Genomic DNA, 19,617 nt, shown 5'->3' on the forward strand with positions numbered 1-19,617 from the left:
GTCGATGTAGAGGCTGATGTGCATGTAGGAAGTGGATTTGTCGGCGAAGCTCAAAAGTGAGTGATGCTTGTGCCAAAGTGTGCGCATGATGTGGCAAGCGCTTAGAGCATGAAAAATCGATCGATTTTCCTTTTTGGAGCGCCCTCAAATTTCTCTTAGATTGAGAGATACAACTTCATCTAGGTGGAGGGGCAAAAGGAGTGCAAACGTGCTCAATGATGATGTGGCAATTAGAGGGTCACATGCAGTGATGATGTGGCATTTTGCTTACTAAGAGGTGTGCCTGTGGACCACTATGGTGATGTGGCAATTAGGTGCACATGCTGTGAGAAGACTGTGCCTATGGAGAGATTATTGTGCTTGTAGGGGTCAGTGCCACATGGCAATGATGATGTGGCAATGCTAACTGGGCACTGATGACTACATAATCCACATGGTAGTTTGACTAGTCAGAGGATGATGTGGCACTTTGATTGGTCAATGTTGACTGGGATGATGTTGATGATGTCATCTACCATATGGCAAATAGGTGACCTTACCCTCCTATGGGAACTAGATTGTCATGTGTCAATTTTAACTAATCCTATCCAAAATATTGACCCAAGGTAACCTTACCCAGGTTAGTTTGACCCAAGCACCACGTGTCAAGATAGGGGTTTGTCAGAATCTAAATATTCCTGACAAAATCTTTAGGATGCCGGTGAAGGTCGACGTTGTAGGTCGCCCGGGCGTTGTGGAGGCAGCTATGAGGTGCTGCTCGCTGGTCGATGAAGGAGGCCCTTGAAGCCTTGCAATGGCAGAGGGGAGCTTGGCCTTCATTGGCTTTCATGTTCGTGGCTGGAGATTTGGAGTTGATTTCATATCTGGGCTTATAGTTGAGGCATTTCATGTGCTGCGTTGAAGGGCGGATGGAGCCCCGTTCAGTGGCGTGGCTGAGGCTGGAGTTGGTAAGCCGTCCGTGGGCTGGCCTTACCTTTATTGTAGATGGCGGGTCATGTCGATGGAGCCTTGGAGACATGTAGAAGATGCACACATTGGAGGAGCATTAGATAGAAGCTTGAACTCTGCCAAGAAACATTTAATTCCCTCGTACCCCGATTGTCCACGCCACAGACATTTCCAGACATTTCGAAGAAATTCATGCCTATAAGGTAGCTAGGAGATCCATGTGCTTGGTGCCAAGAGTTGCTGTAGGAGGTCGTGTGCAGGGGTTGATGGAGCCGTTGGGGAGGCACTAGCATTTTTGACAGCGAGCTACAGCCCGTGGTTGATGAAGCTTTGGTTAGAAGAAGGTGCTTGAAGGAGGCGTAGGCTACAGCTCATTGCTATTGAAGAGGAGCTTTTCGTTGGATGCACCGTTTTGAAGCCTTAGGTGTCTTGCCCGTGGATGGAGAGGCTGTTGGAGTCGGCTTGAGTTGTAGGACGAGGAGACTACAGTGAGCCCAGGAGTGAAGGCCATTTGTAGAGTTGGGACTCTGCAAGTCGATGAGTAGCCTTTCTTACAGAGAACCGTACTGAACTCAGAATATCTCTCACCCTCAAATGAACTCACACAAGAAGAGAATTCTCTCAATCCCTCCAAGAAGACACAAGAAGCCCATTAATCTTCTCAACGCCATATCTTGAGCTCTAGATATCAGATCTGGAAACTTTCTAAAGCAAAATGAAGGTGGAGAAGAGTTCTATGATGAGAGCTGAAGGGGAATGAATATGCCTCAAACGGAGGGCTTATGCCTTGACGGAACAAGGTCTTGGACTCTCTCTCAACAAAAATCTCTCGAACATGAAATGAATAAAGTTCTCTCATAGAAGAGAAAACTCAAGAACTCTCAATCTCTCGATCTCTTTCACTCTCTCTCACGTGGATTGAAATGCCTTAGCGGAAGGCAAGGGAGCTTTGATACTATGACAAAATATGAAGAGGGGAGAGGAGAAGAGTGGAGATGAGGAGAGAGGGCACATCTAGAGAGCACACCACAAATGACTAATTATATACTAGATTTAGTTGAAAATATAGAATATATACAAACCCACTCAAAGGTCGCTTTGAAATCTTCACGAGTGTGTTTTCTTGTAACAAAATATTCACGAGTGTATTTTTGTTGCCACTATCCTATGGCACTCATAGGATGTGAGCGATGTGTAGCATTCTAAGGATTTTTGCCACCTATAAATATATAGGTGGCATCGTTGTTGTAGTATACACGTAACTTAGGACCTCAGTCACATATTTTTATGTGACATGTAGGCTCAAGTGTGGGAAGAAAACATTGTGCATGCTTGTGTGAAAGGAACACTCAACAACATGGTCGTAATGAATCACTTTCTCCTCCATTAGGGGTTCTAAGGTTTAGAAGGTGTTCCAAGGTTTAGAAAGAGGTTCAAGGTTAGATGGGGGATAAAGGCTAGAGCAAGGGACAAGGTTATAAGGTGGATCAAGGTTTAGAAGGAATTTTAGGGTTCACAAGGAGCCTCCAAGGTTTAGAAGGGTGGTCAAGGTTAGAAGGGGTATCCAGGGTTCAAAATAGAATACATGATGAATGAAACGTAAATACAATTCAAACACATACAATAGCACCAAAAATCGAATATGCATGGAAACTCATGAAAGACAAGAGGCAATCACTAGGTACAATCTACCCCCTCGAGGTGTGTGGCTCGTTATCCCACACCAAGAGTATTTATAATATTTCAATAAGCACATGAGCCATAGATACAAAGTCACGTATTCATCTCTTGATCATCCCTTTTCCATACTTTTCTCTTGAGCATCCTTTTACCTTTCTTTTCTCTATGTCACTCCTTTTCTCATGTACTCATCCAAATTTACATGTCAAAAAGTGGAAGGCTTTTAAGCACTCTCCCTTATTCAAAATTTCATGACCCTTGGCCATTTAATACATCACATAACACTAGCACAAAACCATGGCATTTAGCCTTTATTCCCTTGAGCGTGTTTACTCCCATCCATCCATGTTATTTCCTCTACTCAATAAACCAATCCACCATTAGTCAAATACTTAGCGCAATGATATACATCATATGATTAGCCAATCATGATAAGTAATGGTATTTACAAATGATAATCCATTAATGTGAGTATTTCTAAATGGCATCACCCATGATACTTATTAATGGCACACATTTAGTTAGGCATCTCTGACTAAACCCAAGCATTAAATAGAACCCCCGCCACGTCTGGTGCGATCATATAAATACATTATGTCATTTTGAACAAGAGCTTTGAGAAATACTTTCTCGTAACATTCCCTCTTGCTTAAAGTGCAATTGACCTCAGTTGTGATTCCATTTATATGAGTTAAAGATATCAGGATGGTGGTCTCAGAAAAATTGCTCAGGGAACCACTGTGCATTCTCTTTTGGATGATTTTTAAATTTCAATAAATTGGAGTTATAATTCTTTCCTTTGCATGTTGTTCTTTGCTGATCATCTAGAACACAATCAGGCTCCAGAACTTCAACTTCATCCACAATCAAAGGTGGTTCTTCATATACAAGATGCATTGGTAATTCTCCTTTAAAAGGTTTCAAGAGATGAATGTGAAAGGCATTATGAATCTTTCAATGATTTGGCAAGTCCAAAAAATAAGTAAAATCATTTACCTTAGTGATAATCTTGAAAGGTCCATAAAACCTTGGTGTTAATTCCATAAAACCTTGGTGTTAATTTCACTGCAGGGCATTTATCGACACTCTTTAAATGCCTCTTTTCAATTCGTAGAAGGACAACATCTCCTTCCTTATACATCATATGTTGTCTTTTCTTATTTGCTTGCTTAGTATACTTCTCTTGAGCTCTCTTAATGGCTTCAGTCACGTCTATGATGATCTAATCATAGTTTCTTGTAAAATCATCTGTAGCTTCTATCTTTTGACTAATCCTTGTGATAGGGATCGGTAATAACTTTCCATAGATTATTTTGAATGGAGTTCTTCCTATAGCTGAATGGATTGTATTGTTATAAGCAAATTGCAATAAATGCAAATACTTATCCCAATTTCTACCTTGAGCATCAACATATATCTGCTGCATATCCAAGATAGTATTGTTGGTTACCTCCGTTTGTCCATTTGCTTTAGGATGGAAAGCTAAGTAAAATCCACGTTGGTGCCAAGATTTTCAAATAAAGTTCTCCAAAAGGCACTACAAAACTTGCATTCTCGATCTGAAACTACAATCTTTGGTAATCCATGATGTGGAAAAACGTACTTCAAATACATGTGTGCCGCTTGTGGTGCAGATAATGTCTTTTTGCAAGGCAAGAAATATGCTTGCTTGCTAAAGCGATCCACAATAGTCGAGATCATGTTATTTTGATTAAAAGTCAAAGGAAATCCAGTAATAAAATCCATAGATATTTGTTCGCAAGACTGTGAAGGAATAGGCAAAGGCATTAATAGTCCTGGTGTTTTACTCTTGGTGTTTTTCCCTTGAAACTTTTAATCTTTTGGCAAATCAAACATTCATCAACATACTTAGAGATGTCTTTCTTCATTAAAGACCAATGAAATTCTTTGACAATACTTTGATGCATTGCAGCCACCCCTTGATGTCCCACATAAGGAGGTTGATGCATTTTCTCCATTACTTGTAATCTAAATGGACTGGTGATGCAAAGTCTTTTCTCATAAAAGAGAGATCCATCATTCACTAAATAGCTAGATATAGGACTCCAACTGTTTTGTTCAAGCTTAGTCCATATATAAGAGAAATCAGAGTCATCGTGGTAAGAATTTTTCATTGCCTCAAATGGCTGTATTTCAATTATTGAAATGTTGTTGATTTCTGGTCTTCGACTTAATGCATCTGCAACCGTATTTTCTTTTCCGGGTTGCTATTGAATCATTGGCTGAAAACTTTGAATAAAAGAAGCCCATTTGATATGTCTATCAGAAATCAATGTTTGCGTCAAGATGTGGTTAATGCTTTGTTGATCAGTTTTGATCAAAAATTTCGAGCCCATTAAATAATGCTTCCAAATCCTTAGGGCATGTACAACTGCTATCAATTCTGTGTCACAGGTGCTATAATTGAACTCTGCTGGCTTAAGCTTTCTACTTTCAAATGCTATTGGATGATTATCTTGCATAAGCACAGCTCTAATTCCAGTTCCACTAGCATTAATTATGACAACAAAGAAAGGTCGTGAAAAGTCCGGTAACTCAAGTACTAGGGATTTGACTAGAGCTTCTTTTAAAGCTTGAAATGATTTTTGATGTCTGGAAGTCCAAATGAACTTTGTAGTTTTCTTTAGGAGATAGGTCAATGGATTTGCTAAGAAAGAAAAGTTCCTAACAAATTTCCTATAGTAACTACATAAGCCTAAAAATGATCTCAACTCATGTATATCTTTAGGCCTTGCCCAGGTTTCTATACATTCCACTTTCTTTGGGTCTACTTGAATACCTTCACTTGAAACAACATGACTCAAGTATTCAATGCGATCTTGAAAGAATAAACTCTTCTCAGAATTGATGTATAATTTATTTTCTTTTAAAAGAGAAAAAGTCAATTTCAAATGTTCCTTGTGATCTTCAATATTTTTGCTAAAAACCAATATGTCATCAAAAAATGCGACGACACAATCTTGATGCTTTAGAAAGATTCGGTTCATCATTCTACTAAAAGTAGCTGGAGCATTGGTCAAACCAAATGGCATAACCAAAAACTCATAATGACCCATTTGCGGTCTGAAAGCAGTTTTGTAAACATCTTCTTCCGTCATTCTAACTTGATGATAAATAGATTTAAGATCAATCTTGCTAAGGACTTTAGCTCCTCTCAACTTGTCAAGTAAATCATCACTCTTGGAATTGGATACCGATTGGACAATTATTTGCATAATGTCCCTCTTTGTGGCAGTTGAAACAAGTTCCCTTCTTCAGGTCGGTCTTCTTTTCTTCTTTTGATTTGTCACGGTCCTTCAAAGATGTGGTCGATGGCGTAAAGTGAGAATACGGCTTGAACTTAAACTTCTTGTCCCTCTTATGAAAAGGAACAAAAGGTTTACTCTTTTCTCCATCCTTGGGTATCCCGTTCTTTTCTTTCACAACTTGTAGCAAGTGATATGGCCGAACTCAAAAAATAAGGATGAAACATGTTGATTTTGGCTTTTATTTTAGCCCTAAGACCAAATACAAATTTTCTCTTTTGCTCTTTCTCAGAAATCCTATCTATGGTTTGAAGTTGAATGAGAGATTGCCAAAATCTCTCAACATATAAAGCAAACATGTTGATTTCGGCTTTATTTTAGCCTAAGACCAGATACAAATTTTCTCTTTTGCTCTTTCTCAAAAATCCTATCTATGGTTTGAAGTTGAATGAGAGATTGCCAAAATCTCTCAACATATAAAGCAAACATTCTCTTTTTCAAGTTGATGCAAACTATCCCATTGTTGATGGACTTTTGACTTGAATTGTGTCAAAAGAAAATCTTTCTTCAATCTTTTGTTCAATTCCTTCCAAGTAGTTGGTTGTCTTTTACTATTTTTTACCACATTCTACCATAGTGTTGCATTGTCAATAAGATGGTTAACATCACATTTAACTTTTTCAAGAAATTGTTCACCCTGGAAATAACCATCATGTTGACTAATCCATGCCAAAACAAATTTTGGATCTTTTTTCCCATCATATTTTTGAAAAGTAAAAGATTTCCCACTAATTTTATTTTCCTTTTTCTCTCTCAATGCAGATTTAACAGCTTTACGAATCACTCCCTCAGAATCAGATCCCGATGAACTCTCATCTCTCGCATGTCTCTTTCTCTTCTTGCTCTTAGATCTCTCAAGTTCTTTTTCTAACTTCTCTCGTTGATCTCTCTCTTGCAAAAGTTAAAGGTGAAGTGCATTAATTTGCTCTTGAATTGTAGGAGATGGCGGAAGATGTTGTGCCATTTTGCGAAAGCAAATAAATTCTCTTATACTCAATAAAAATGAAATTTTCTCAATCATTATACTTATCTCTTGTGCGCTTACCATTCAAGTTCAGAGCTTCCACACGCATTGCCAATTGTCTTCGCCAAGATCCACAATACCAATTTTATGATGCTATCAATATGTGAGAAAATCTTCTCAACGGTAGTGACAAGAGCTTTACAACTTATGGATGTTGCCGAATATAGCGTTGTCGGAGTAGAGGAGCCTCCAAGAATCAGCTTGAGGAGAGCTATGTGTATGCTTGAGATATGAGAGAAATAGCGCGGAAATAAGAGGGGTAGAAAAAGAGTAGAGGGCTTCGATAAGTTGTTGAAAGGCTTTGATAACTTATCAAGCAATTCCCATCCTCTTATCATTCCAAAATTGTTCTTACCTTCTTCTTCAACGTTTTTCCTTTGAAGAGCATTTTCAAACCCGCTAATGTGCTCAAAATTAGCCCAAACGGACTGGGGAAATGGATTCAGAGGGTCCAAAAACAATGTAGCCAGCCTTAGAAGAGAATTCATCTCTGAAATTTTGCGGGCTGCTCCTTCTTGATTCCACATGGCCATTCATGACAGAAAGAAGAACCAAGCAAATTTTGGAACGCCGATATTTGGAGAGGCTTTGAAGGGAGTCTTTGAAGGGCTTATGCACTAAAGCAAGAGATAGAGGAGGATGCTGAAGCAAGAGGAGAGAGGCCCGTCTGTCGCACGGCGAAGCAGAGAAGAAGCTTTGTGCTTTTCTTTTTCCATGAAGAAGAAGAAAACGACTTTGATCAAAGTCTTAAGGCCCTCAAAAATTAACTCACAATTTTACCACTCTCCCAACCTCCAAGTACATTTGGAGCTCTCCTTTCAAAATCTCAGTTGACAGATCCTTCAAGTGTCTTTCCAACAATGTCTTGGAGAAGTATCTCAGTCCTCGTGGAGTGTAGCAAGAGCTCTGATACCATTGAAACGTAAATACAATTCAAACACATACAATAGCACCAAAAATTGAATATGCACGGAATCTCATGAAAGACAAGAGGCAATCACTGGGTACAATCTCCTCCCTCAAGGTCATGTGTGGCTCGTGACCCCACACCAAAAGTATTTATAATATTTCAATAAGCACATGAGCCATAGATACAAAGTCACGTATTCATCTCTTGATCATCCCTTTTCCATACTTTTCTCTTGAGCATCCTTTTAGCTTACTTTTCTCTATGTCACTCCTTTTCTTGCGTACTCATCCAAATTTACATGTCAAAAAGTGAAAGGCTTTTAAAAGCACTCTCCCTCATTCAAAATGTAATGACCCTTGGCCATTTAATACATCACATAACACTAGCACAAAACCATGGTATTTAGCCTTTATTTCCTCGAGCGTGTTTACTCCCATCCGTCCATGTCATTTCTTGTACTCAATAAACCAATCCACCATTAGTCAAATACTTAGCGCAATGATATACATCATATGATTAGCCAATCATGCTAAGTAATGGTCTTTACAAATGACAATCCATTAATGTGAGTATTTCTAAATGGCATCACCCATGATACTTATTAATGGTACACGTTTAGTTAGGCATCCCTAACTAAACCCAAGCATTAAATAGAACCCTCGCCATGTCTGGTGCGATCCTCTAAATACTTTACGTCATTTCGAACAAGAGCTTTTAGAAATACTTTGTCGTAACAATGAAGAACTCATGTCCCTCATAAATCTTGGAGGTCAAGGGTTGAGGAACTAATCTAAGAGGATAAGGGTTTAGGGGAAGCATAGCAGTGGGAGAGAAAGAAGGTGTAAGAGAAAGGGGGTGGGAGGAGAGAGCGGAGAAGGGAGGAGGAGAGGGAGAGGAGGAGTTGCAAGGTTGGAAGAGAGGAGATAGAAGACAAGGTTAGGACATGTTTTTGGATGTGAGAGTGAAAAAGAGCATGGAATCTTGGAGACAATTACATAGAAGCGCCATTGTTTGCTTTGGGTATAGCCATTTTTGGTGAGGTTGAAGGCATTTTTGGTATATAGGTATCTTGCCTGACACATAACTAACTTATGCATTGCTCAATGAAATTCAACACACTTTGTCTGCAAGTTGTATACAATACACAATCTAATCTTGAACATGAAACCAAAAAAATATTGAATAAATTTCTAGAACGAGATTGTTAAAGCATTACAAGTGCTATGTTGCATGTGAAGAATGCATCCTAAAGAGTATAGAATTCGAGGGCACGCTCCATAAGTTTTTCTTAATTTTTTAGAAACCAAAATGGATTGAAATTTTGGAATCCAAACTAGTGGGACTACTGCATGGTGGTCTTAAAACATTGATAGTTGGTGATATTGGTATCTAGATTCACCCTAGAATGGAAGAATTTGAAAATGTGCAATTTGCATGTGCAAAGATCTGTTAATAAATCCAACACTATTTGCAACTTTGTATTGGTTCTTTTCCATGAACTCGCCTGCTACATGGCTCATAATCATGCCAAAGGTCATTGCATTTCATCATAAACAACATCAAACCTGATAGCATGACCTTTGGCCTATTTGTGTTTTGAAGCAATTTAGGCCACATTGCACTTGCTTGGAATATCCAATTTTCTTGATGTGTATCATTGGAGGGGGGAAACTTTGGCAGCTAAAAGTTTTTCTACTCTCTTGAATTTAAGAATTTCACTCTCGTATATTATCGAGCTGGTTCAGTTTAGACACTAGCCCAATGGTTGCAATTGTGATTGTTCTAAACTAGCCTGTTGTTTTTCTTTGCTAGTAGCTTGATTATTCTGATTATTACCTTGATTACTTTAATTGATGAGTTTAATTACTAGCTTGATTATATGTGACTATCCTAACTTGAAATTGTTTTGTTTTACTAGTAGCTTGACTAGTTTAATTATCAGCTTGATTAGTTTAATTATTAGCTTGATTATATGTGACTGTCCTAAACCAGCCTAGTGGTTGGAATTGTTTTGTTTAGATGGAAATTTTTCATGTATTGTGTTTTGTTTTGTTTTCCTCATAGTATTGCAAAAAGAGGGATCAGTACGGCCGTTCGCACATGTTGAGTGAGCAGACTCAGGGCCATCTCATTTGAAAGATCCACAATATAGTACCGTCCCCTTCAAATGGACTGATGTCTATTCCAAGTGGGTAGCTCAAAGGGACCATCTAATTTGTAGGCTCAGATTTGGAAGATCGAGATTACAGACTCCAGACCATCTAATTTGCAGGCTCAAATTTTCAAGATCCACATTGGACATATCCTTCAAATGGATTGATGTCTATTCTTGGACATCTAGTTCATTTAGACAATTATAGCCACCAGTTAAACATTGGCCCTACATGAGAGCAGTCATTGCCATCTAAATTCTCTGCCTCATATTAGCTTCCAGGAGACTATTATAACAATTTCAGGACCACAGGATCGGATTAGCATTGAGCCAAAATTAGACTGTAAGAACAATAGGAAATTATAATGTTGGAATTTTAGAATTTCTAGTTATAATGCCATTCAACATGGTAGTCTACTTGCCATTAAATTATTATGATCTTGGCTTGATGACTGAGAATTGGTCCAATGGAAACCATCTAATCACATGTCATGGGTGGTCAGACGATGATGTATATAGCTGCCTATGCTAGGCTAGGCCACTAGAAAGGTGGATATCGATGGAATATTTAATTGGGACTTTGCATGTGCATTTAAGGGGGTGCCGGTATTGTGATTGTTTGGTCATAGCAAAATCCAGTGGTGGATTGTGTGATCATAGTAGTTGTAGGCACCTAGAGTCCCATGAATCAATGTAAGAAACAAAGGGGAAAATAATGAGAGGGAGGCAAGTCCTCCAACCATTATATTAAGCCCTTAAGGGGAGAGAAACAATTTGTCATACCCAGGAAAAGCCCACTCCTACCCCCTTCCATGCTCTCAAGCCCCCCTTCCACGCTGTGATGAACTTTTTTCGCAACCCCAATGCCCCTTCTTCTTAATGCTGTGCAAGTCATGGGATCCATTGTTTTCCTTTGTTGTCCATCATGTAATACTCCACTACACATAGCCATGACTAGGGGTGTTGCAGGATGGGAAGCCAAGGGAAAAAGTCTTAATGGGGGGATTCCAAAAGGCTGGATAGAATTGGTACCATCAAGAGGCAGAGAACCAAGTCCTAGCAAAGCACTCAAGGCATGCCCTTCTTTTGGTTCTCTTATAGGCCCATCTTCAAGCTACCATTCCAATACCTATCTTATCTAGAAGGTCACCAAGCCTTACCATGCCTATCCATTTCCCTTTGCCTGAAGGTAATGGAAATGGAAGATCAGAAGATGTTGGGAGTCTCTCATACCATCGTGCTTCCATTAAGCCCATCCATGGGAGCCAAGGTTTTTCCACTGTCATGGCTCATACCATTCCAAGTATTGATCCAAGGCACCAATAGCCCTTCTTGTGGTTTTAAGAAATGTTAGGAGTCTCGATGGAAAACCATTCTAGCCTTGGTAAGAGAAGCGCCCATCCATGGGAGCCAAGGTTTTTCCACTGTCATGGCTCATACCATTCCAAGTATTGAGCCAAGGCACCAATAGCCCTTCTTGTGGTTTTAAGAAATGTTAGGAGTCTCGATGGAAAACTGTTCTAGCCTTGGTATGCTGTGTGTCTTGGAGCTGAGAGTAAAGACACTTAGAGCATCTAAGAGTAGCTATTATATGCACTTCCATTACCTAGGTTGAGTTACCTAGCTTGATGTAGTCTAGATGGTACTACTAGTTAATGACCACTCACCGATATGGTAGCTTCTTGGTCTTGCATGTGATTTTATATCCCCGATGTATTTTTCGATTACTTTTAGTGTAGCTGATTACTAGTAGTATGTCATTAAATAGCGACTCATTGAAGCTATTCATTTCAAGTATTTCCTGCTCCCCATCGCCTACCTCAAAAATCTTCTCACCAAAAACTCACATCAACACAGGGCAAGCGAAAACTAGAAACATGCAGATACTTGGAGTTTTGTTCTGCCAGTATTTTGGGATAATGAAGTGTGAAGTCTGTTTCATGCCTCTTCAAAGAGCAAACCTCATTCCCAATTTGAAAGGTACTACCAACATTGATCCCAAATACATGGGGATGCCTAAGGAAGAGGTCTTGGAGTTGGCGCAATTAAAGATTTATAGGATATGATTAAAAAGGAGGGGCACACGTCCATTGCCAAACCTGCCTCCAAGACCCCAAAGGACAAACCCACCTCCAAGCATAGGGGGGTCAGTCATCATATCTAACCTTATCATGTGAATTCAACAAAAGGCTATTTTTAATTCCTAAATCTACAAAAATTAATTTACATAAGGGAATATTTAAACTAGTTTTGGAAAAAAATTATAGATTTGTATAGAAAAAGGATACATCTTATAAAGGAAAAAATTAGGATTTTACAAATAGGCCTTGAATGTGTTAGATATCAATGCTCCACTCTTGTGTCACTATGCAGAAACTAGCTAACTCTACTTGTAGCCCCCCATATGAGGAGAAGTCATTTGAGTAGCTCGGTTATCCGATAGGTCCTGGTTTGGACACCAGATGGGGGCCATGTGTGGCTTGATGGCTAGACGGCTTCAGATAGAGTTGGCACACCACCAACTAGGCTACATGCAAGTGCGGGAAGGTATCCCTTGACTGACTGCACTAAGGTAGATGGAGCATTTCCCAGGGTAGCCCACTCTCAGGTTGCGGGGCCCGTTTGGAGCCTTAGATGGTGATCCCGGATGGCTATGGGCCGAATGGTAACCATAGGTTAGTTGCTCTATTTTGTGCACTGGTTCTATCGTATGGTCAATGGCCTATTTCAGGACCGACCCCCAGTCGACCATTTTGGGCGGATTGGGTTGAGCCTAACCGACTATGACTGGTGGCTATATAAGAGCAAGCCTGTGAAGCCCATTTCATTACTGGCTACAACAACCCTTATTCCTTAGCATTCAGCCTCCGTCTTCTACTCTTTCCAGCATGCCATCGAAGCTTCTTTCACAGGAGCGCACGGTTGGGAGGCAGTGCCATCTATTGTATCAGTTCTATAATAATCAAATTTTTTATTCTCCATACTATCTTGTTTTCTCTCTTTTGTATGAGATCCTCTTATCTGTCGAGCACAGACATATTATTTTCTTACATGGTATCAGAGCCTGGACTCTAGCAAGAAGATTTGGTAGTGTGTTTCTATTTGCAAGCAGATTGTGAGAGATGGCCCAGCCCGCAAGACTGTGAATCCCACTGTTCGGCGAAAGCGGAAAGTTGGATGGCTCTAAGTATCCTCTCTGGAAGTTCAAGATGAAGACCATCCTAAGTGCATATGAGCTTTGGGACACTGCTATTGGGGTGGACGTGAGGCCGGGACCGGGGATTTAGCCAATGCAGGACAGCAGATAGTACCAACTGCGGATGAGATTCTCACGTGGACAAGAAGAAATGCAGATGTGCTGTGTTCTATTGTCTGCAGTGTTAGTGATTCCATCATGGCATTAATTCAACATGTCACCACAGCGGAGGAGGCATGGACGGTCTTGAAAAATCAGTACAAGACCACGAATCAGATGGGAATTCAGAATTTGGAGACTCAACTCGTGAACGAGAAGTTGTCTGAGTCTGAAGCGACAGAGAAGTTCATCATCAGGGTGAAGAATCTGCACGATCAGATGACTGCGATTGGCATCACCATCACCAGTAAGAATCTAGTAGGAAGGTGCATACGGATTCTCCCACCAAAGTACGATGGTCTTGTTACAGCACTGAACACGCAGAACAAAAATTCACTCCTCAACTTTGAGGATTTTAGCACGATGCTTCTGGAGGAGGAGATGCATCAAAAGACGAGGACTCGAGAAGATTCGGCTTCAAAGAAAGGTAAGGGTAAGGACTCTAGTAACCCATCTTCTTTTGATGATAAAAAAAGAAAGAAGAAGATCAAGTGCTTCTATTGCAACAAGGCAGGGCATTAGCACAATGAGTGCCAAAAGAAGATTGCAGATGAGAACGGAGTAAAGAAAGAGTCTAGCAACAGCGCACAGGCAGTACTAATAGAGCTGTTCATATCAATTGAGGAGATTTGCACGGAGGCAGTTCATGTACCTACGGATGAACCTTGAATCATTGACAGTGGTGCATTGTGCCACATGACCAGTCAAAAGGATTGGTATACCTCTCTCCAGCCGGTAGGGAATGACATCATGGTAGCAGTCGGCAATGATGCAAAATGTCCAGCAAAAGGAAAAGGTACAATTGCTCTCAAGTCAGATAGAGTTGTAAAATAGTTGTCCGCCGATGTTCTTTATGTGCCAGATATCAAGAGGAACTTGTTGTCCGTGTTTGCGATCACGGATCGAGACCTCAAAGTTCAATTCGATAAGAATGGTGCACAAATCCTAGATCTTCAAGGAAAGGTCATTGGTAAAGGTACATGGTGCAACAACATTTACAAACTCTCAGCTTTTAGTGCTCGAGAGGATGTGAAGAACACTAAGCTGTGGCATGAGAGGTTTGGTCATCTAAACCTTAGTTCTTTGAAGGAGATGCATAAAAGTGGAATGATTGCAGACCTACCAGAAATTTTAGATCTGCCCGATGTATGTGAAGCTTGCATGATGGGCAAGCAGCATCGGCAGCCCTTTCTTGAAGAGGCCAACAGGGCAAAGGCTCCTCTAGAGGTCGTTCACACGGACCTCTGTGGAAAGATGGAGATGGAAGCTTTAGGTGGTTTCTTCTACTTCATGACGCTGATCGATGACTAAGTAGAAGGATATGGATATACTTCTTGAAGACGAAAGATGAGGCTTTCAATAGGTTCAAGGAATGGCATATAATGGTCGAGAAAGAATCGGGGAGGAAGGTGAAGAAGTTGAGATTAAACAGAGGTGGAGAGTTCACATCGACTGAATTTGAAAGTTACTGCAAAAGTCACGGAATCAAGAGGCAGAAACCCCTACCACATACATCACATCAAAATGGAGTATTAGAATGCAAGATGCGGGTCATCTGCGAAATGGGCCGGATTATGATGAAAGGGAAAGATTTGCCAAAGACTTTCTGGGTTGAAGCATGTAACACTGTAGTTTACATCCTCAATCGTAGCTACACGAAGGCTATGAATGGGATGACTCCACTGCAAGCCTTTTCTGCTAAGAAACCTTCAGCATACATTTCAAAGTTTTTGGATGTGACTGTTTTGTGCATGTCCTTGATGCTACCAGGACCAAATGGGAACCAAAGAGCCAGAAGTGTATTTTCTTAGGCTATCATGAAGAGGCGAAGAGTTACCATCTCTATAACCCTATTACCAAGAAGGTAATTAGAAGACGCGATGCGGTCTTCTCAGAACAGCCGCATCAATTGGAGGAGGATGCTTCCTTCCCAAACAACCAGGACCATGATATCCATCTAATACCGCCACCAACAGCAGACCGAACTCCCCCAATGGTGCTTGGGAGGATTCAAGACAAAGAAGATGAAGAAGAGCCTGTAGAACCACAACGGCAACGGCCATTCTCAAAGTGGGTAAAGAAGCTTTTGGATGGCAGAGAACCTCTAGGCATTGAGGAGAAACCATCCAAACACCGCCGGTCCAAGAGATTAGAGGAGCAAAGAAGGGCGTAAGAACACTTAGTCAACTATGCTTTGATGACAAAAGTGATCCGTGCTTATGAACCTGTGTCTTGAAGAGGCACAGGGTGATGATAGGTGGATGGAGGCTATGCAGTCAGAGTATGGCTCCATAATGAAGAACAACACTTGGGACCTTGTAGATCGACCACCAAAACGCAAGGTAATCGGAACCAAGTGGGTGTACAAGACCAAGTACAAATCCGACGCCACGTTGGATAAGTACAAGGCTTGGCTCATGGCAAAAGGATTTGCACAAGTACATGGTTTCGATTATCAAGATACTTTTGCTCCCACAGCTCTCGACTAGCCACAATTCGCAGTGTTTTGGCTTTAGCTACCCAGGGAAGTTGGCCTATGTTTCAGATGGATGTGAAATCTGCCTTTCTCAATGGAGATCTCAACGAGGAGGTATACGTGGAACAACCACTAGGTTTTGAGATCCCCGGTTCAGAAGGTAAAGTCTGCAAACTAAAGAAGGTACTTTATGGGCTGAAACAAGCCCCACGGGCGTGGTACTAGCGAAATGATGCCTACTTTCTACAAAACGGGCTCAAGAGGAGCCCATCTGATGCAAATTTGTATATCTTCAGAGAAGGAGGCAAGTGTATGATCATGGTCCTTTATGTGGACGACCTTCTCATAACAGGGAACCATGAAGAGAAGATCTTGCAGATGAAGCATTTGCTAGGAAGAGAGTTTGAAATGACAGGACCTCAGACTAATGCATTTTTGTTTGGGGATTGAAGTTTGGCAGGAGCCGAAACAGATCTTCATTTCATAGCTGAAGTATGCTGGAGAGATACTGAAGGCATTTGGCATGGCTGAGTGCAAAACAGTTGATACCCCTATGGAGGTTGATGCGAAGCTCTCAAGCAAGGATTCATCACCACTAGTGGACGAAGCGTAGTACAGAAGGCTTGTGGGTAGCTTGATTTACATGTGCAACACACGATCGGACATCAGCTTTGCGATTGGTGTACTAAGCAGGTTTTCCAATAAGCCCCGGGAGAACCATTGGAGGGCAAGGATGCGGGTGCTGAAATACATCAAAGGCACACTTGATTATGGCATCACCTATACCAAGGGCAACATCTTGACCGGATTCTATGACTTGGATTGGGTAGGAGACGTGGACAGCACGAGATCACTGGTAGGGTACTGTTTCTCACTTGGATCTGGAGTTGTGTCATGGGTCAGTAAGAAGCAACCCACAGTTGCTCTTTCTTCTACCGAGGCCGAGTACAAATCTACATGCTTTGCTTCTTGCGAAGCAGTGTGGTTGAGGAGGATTTTGGGGGACATGGGTGCAATGCAAAACAAGCCTACACAATTATCATGTGACAATCAGAGTTGCATGGCGATTGCAAAGAACCCGGTGTTCCATGCTTGCACAAAACACATTGAGATTCAATATCACTTTGTATGCTACCTGATCATGGATGGAGAGGTCGACTTAGTATACTGTTCGACTACAGAGAATGCTATGGACATCTTCACGAAGGCTCTTGGAAGAGACTTGTTGGAGAGGCATCTTCATCGACTTGGCACTAGGCCGAAAAAGTAAGTTCACTTGCAGGTGGACATTGAGGGGGGTGTTAGATATCAATGCTCCACTCTCGTGTAACTATGGGGGAGCCAGCTAACTCTACTTATAAGCCCCCCATCTCAGGGGGGTCACTATGTATAAACCCTCTATATCACGTGCATTTAAGGCCTATATTTAAAATCCCTTATCTGTAAATTTTTTCATTAATAAAATGTACCCCTTTTCTATACAAATTTGTTAATTTTTTCCAAAACTATTTTAAATAGTCCCTTATGTATATTTATTTCTCTAAATTTTAGAAATAAAAAATATCCTTTTGTTGAACTCACGTGATAGGGTTACATATGATGAGTGACCCCCCCGAGCCCCCCATATGAGGAGAAGGCATTTGAGTAGCTCGGTTTTCCGGTAGGTCCTAGTTTGGACACCAGATGGGGGCCATGTGTGGCCTGATGGCTGGACGGCTTCAGATAGAGTTGGCACACCGCCAACTAGGCTACATGCAAGTGCGGGAAGGCATCCCTTGACTGACCACACTAAGGGTAGATGGAGCATTTCCTAAGGCAGCCCACTCTTGGGTTGCAGGGCCCGTTTGGAGCCTCAGATGATCCCGGATGGCTATGGGCCGAACAGTAACCATAGGTTAGTTGCTCTATTTTGCGCACCGGTTCTATTGTATGGTCAGTGGCCTCTTTTAGGATCGACCCCCAGTCGACCGTTTTGGGCGGACTGGGTCGGCCACCCAATTGAGCCTAATTGACTACGACTGGTGGCTATATAAGAGCAAGCCCGTGAAGCCTATTTCATCACTGGCTACATCAACCCTTATTCCTTAGCATTCAGCCTCCGTCTTCTACTGTTTCTAGCATGCCATGAGCATGCCATCGAAGCTTCTTTCACAGGAGCGCACGGTTGGGAGGCAACGCCATCTATTGTATCAATTCTACAGTAATCAAATTTTTGATTCTCCATACTATCTTGTTTTCTCTCTTGTGTATGAGATCCTGTTATCTGTTGAGCACAGACATTGTATTATTTTCTTATAGAATGCATGTGATATAGAGGGTTTATACATAGTGACCCCCCTGAGGCTCTAAGATCTCGAGCTCCACGTCCAGCCCCAAACAAGAGTAGCTACCTCTGTTTTGAACTGTACTCTACTTTGAGAAGTACTTCTATAATAGGCAATAAACGTGGTAGAGATGAGCCTTTGATAATCAAAGTAACCTCCCATTTGTTCCTTTATCATAGAATTTCTGTCTATAGGAATGCTTAGTTCTCTTTTTTGGACCTTCTAAGGGTCTAAGGAGTTGGGATGGTTATTTGCTAATGAGGGCAGATGTTGTGAAGTATATGGCATGTTAAATGTGTAGTCGAACATGTGGTTAGTGTTCTTAAGTATAGGTTTAATCATGTTCTTAATAGTCTTATTTCTTCATTTGTTTCATTTTTTGTCTTCATTTGTTCTCATTTTGAGCAAGATTACATCATACTATAGATAAAGAGAAAGGAGACATCGACCCCTGGGATCAAAATTGTATGGAGGTAGTTGCATATGCAATTCCAATCCAAGGGTAGAGAGAGAGGGATGGAATAAGAAAATCTATTCTGGCTATCATTGAATATGTCCAAAACAAGTCTTGCACCACTAGGCTTCCAAGTTTTAGTCTTCTACATTTTCAAACGAGAACTATCGTATCGAAGGGTGAATAAATGCAAAGACAATTTATTACATAAAACTAAGTTCATTGAATATGTCCATAACAAGTCGCACCACTCGGCTTCCAAGTTTTAGTCTTCTACATTTTGAAAAGAGAACTATCGTATCCAAGGGTGAACAAATGAAAAGACAATTTATTACTTAAAACTCAAGTTATATTGAAAAGCCGAATGTATTAGAGTGGTGGTCAATCCCTAAAAAGACTGGGGTAATATTTGTTCGAGTTTTAATCTTGCACATGTTGAATTGGTTCCAGTCAGAATCAAACGATGATTCTGAGGTTGAGTTAAAGCCACACAAAAAGAAGGGTCAATACAAAAAATAGAGTAGCCAAGATTCTAATAGATGAAGTCCAATATCTCTTATATTTAATAGGAACTTGTGATGCATGCAAGGCTTTTAGGACTTAGGCTTGACATAGAGCATAGTGGTTGCCTTTAGCAACATACTTTGCAAACTATGTGTTCTTATGATATTGAAAACCTTCCCAAAGTGCCACCCATTTCAAAAGGGCCTCATCATCCACAAGATAATGGTCAAAAGAAATCTTGTTTCTATCATGGCTTTCCATTACCAAACACAGCGAGACTAAAGTGAGTCTGCAAGGGATGGCTGTGAGTAGCAGTGAAGAAAGATGAGAGGGGTTGCTAAAAAGAAGCAAGCAGAGAGATAACTAAGAGCCAAGGGAAAGTGCAATCCATGATGGCTTGCATGCAGTTTAATTACCACTTAATTACTAGAGGCGGCTAAAAAGCCAGTCAAATTAAGGACAAT

This window comes from Dipteris shenzhenensis, chromosome 10, assembly GCF_047967505.1.
Source record: "Dipteris shenzhenensis isolate YYH24624 ecotype China chromosome 10, Dip_SZ_1.0, whole genome shotgun sequence".
Lineage (NCBI taxonomy): Eukaryota > Viridiplantae > Streptophyta > Polypodiopsida > Gleicheniales > Dipteridaceae > Dipteris > Dipteris shenzhenensis.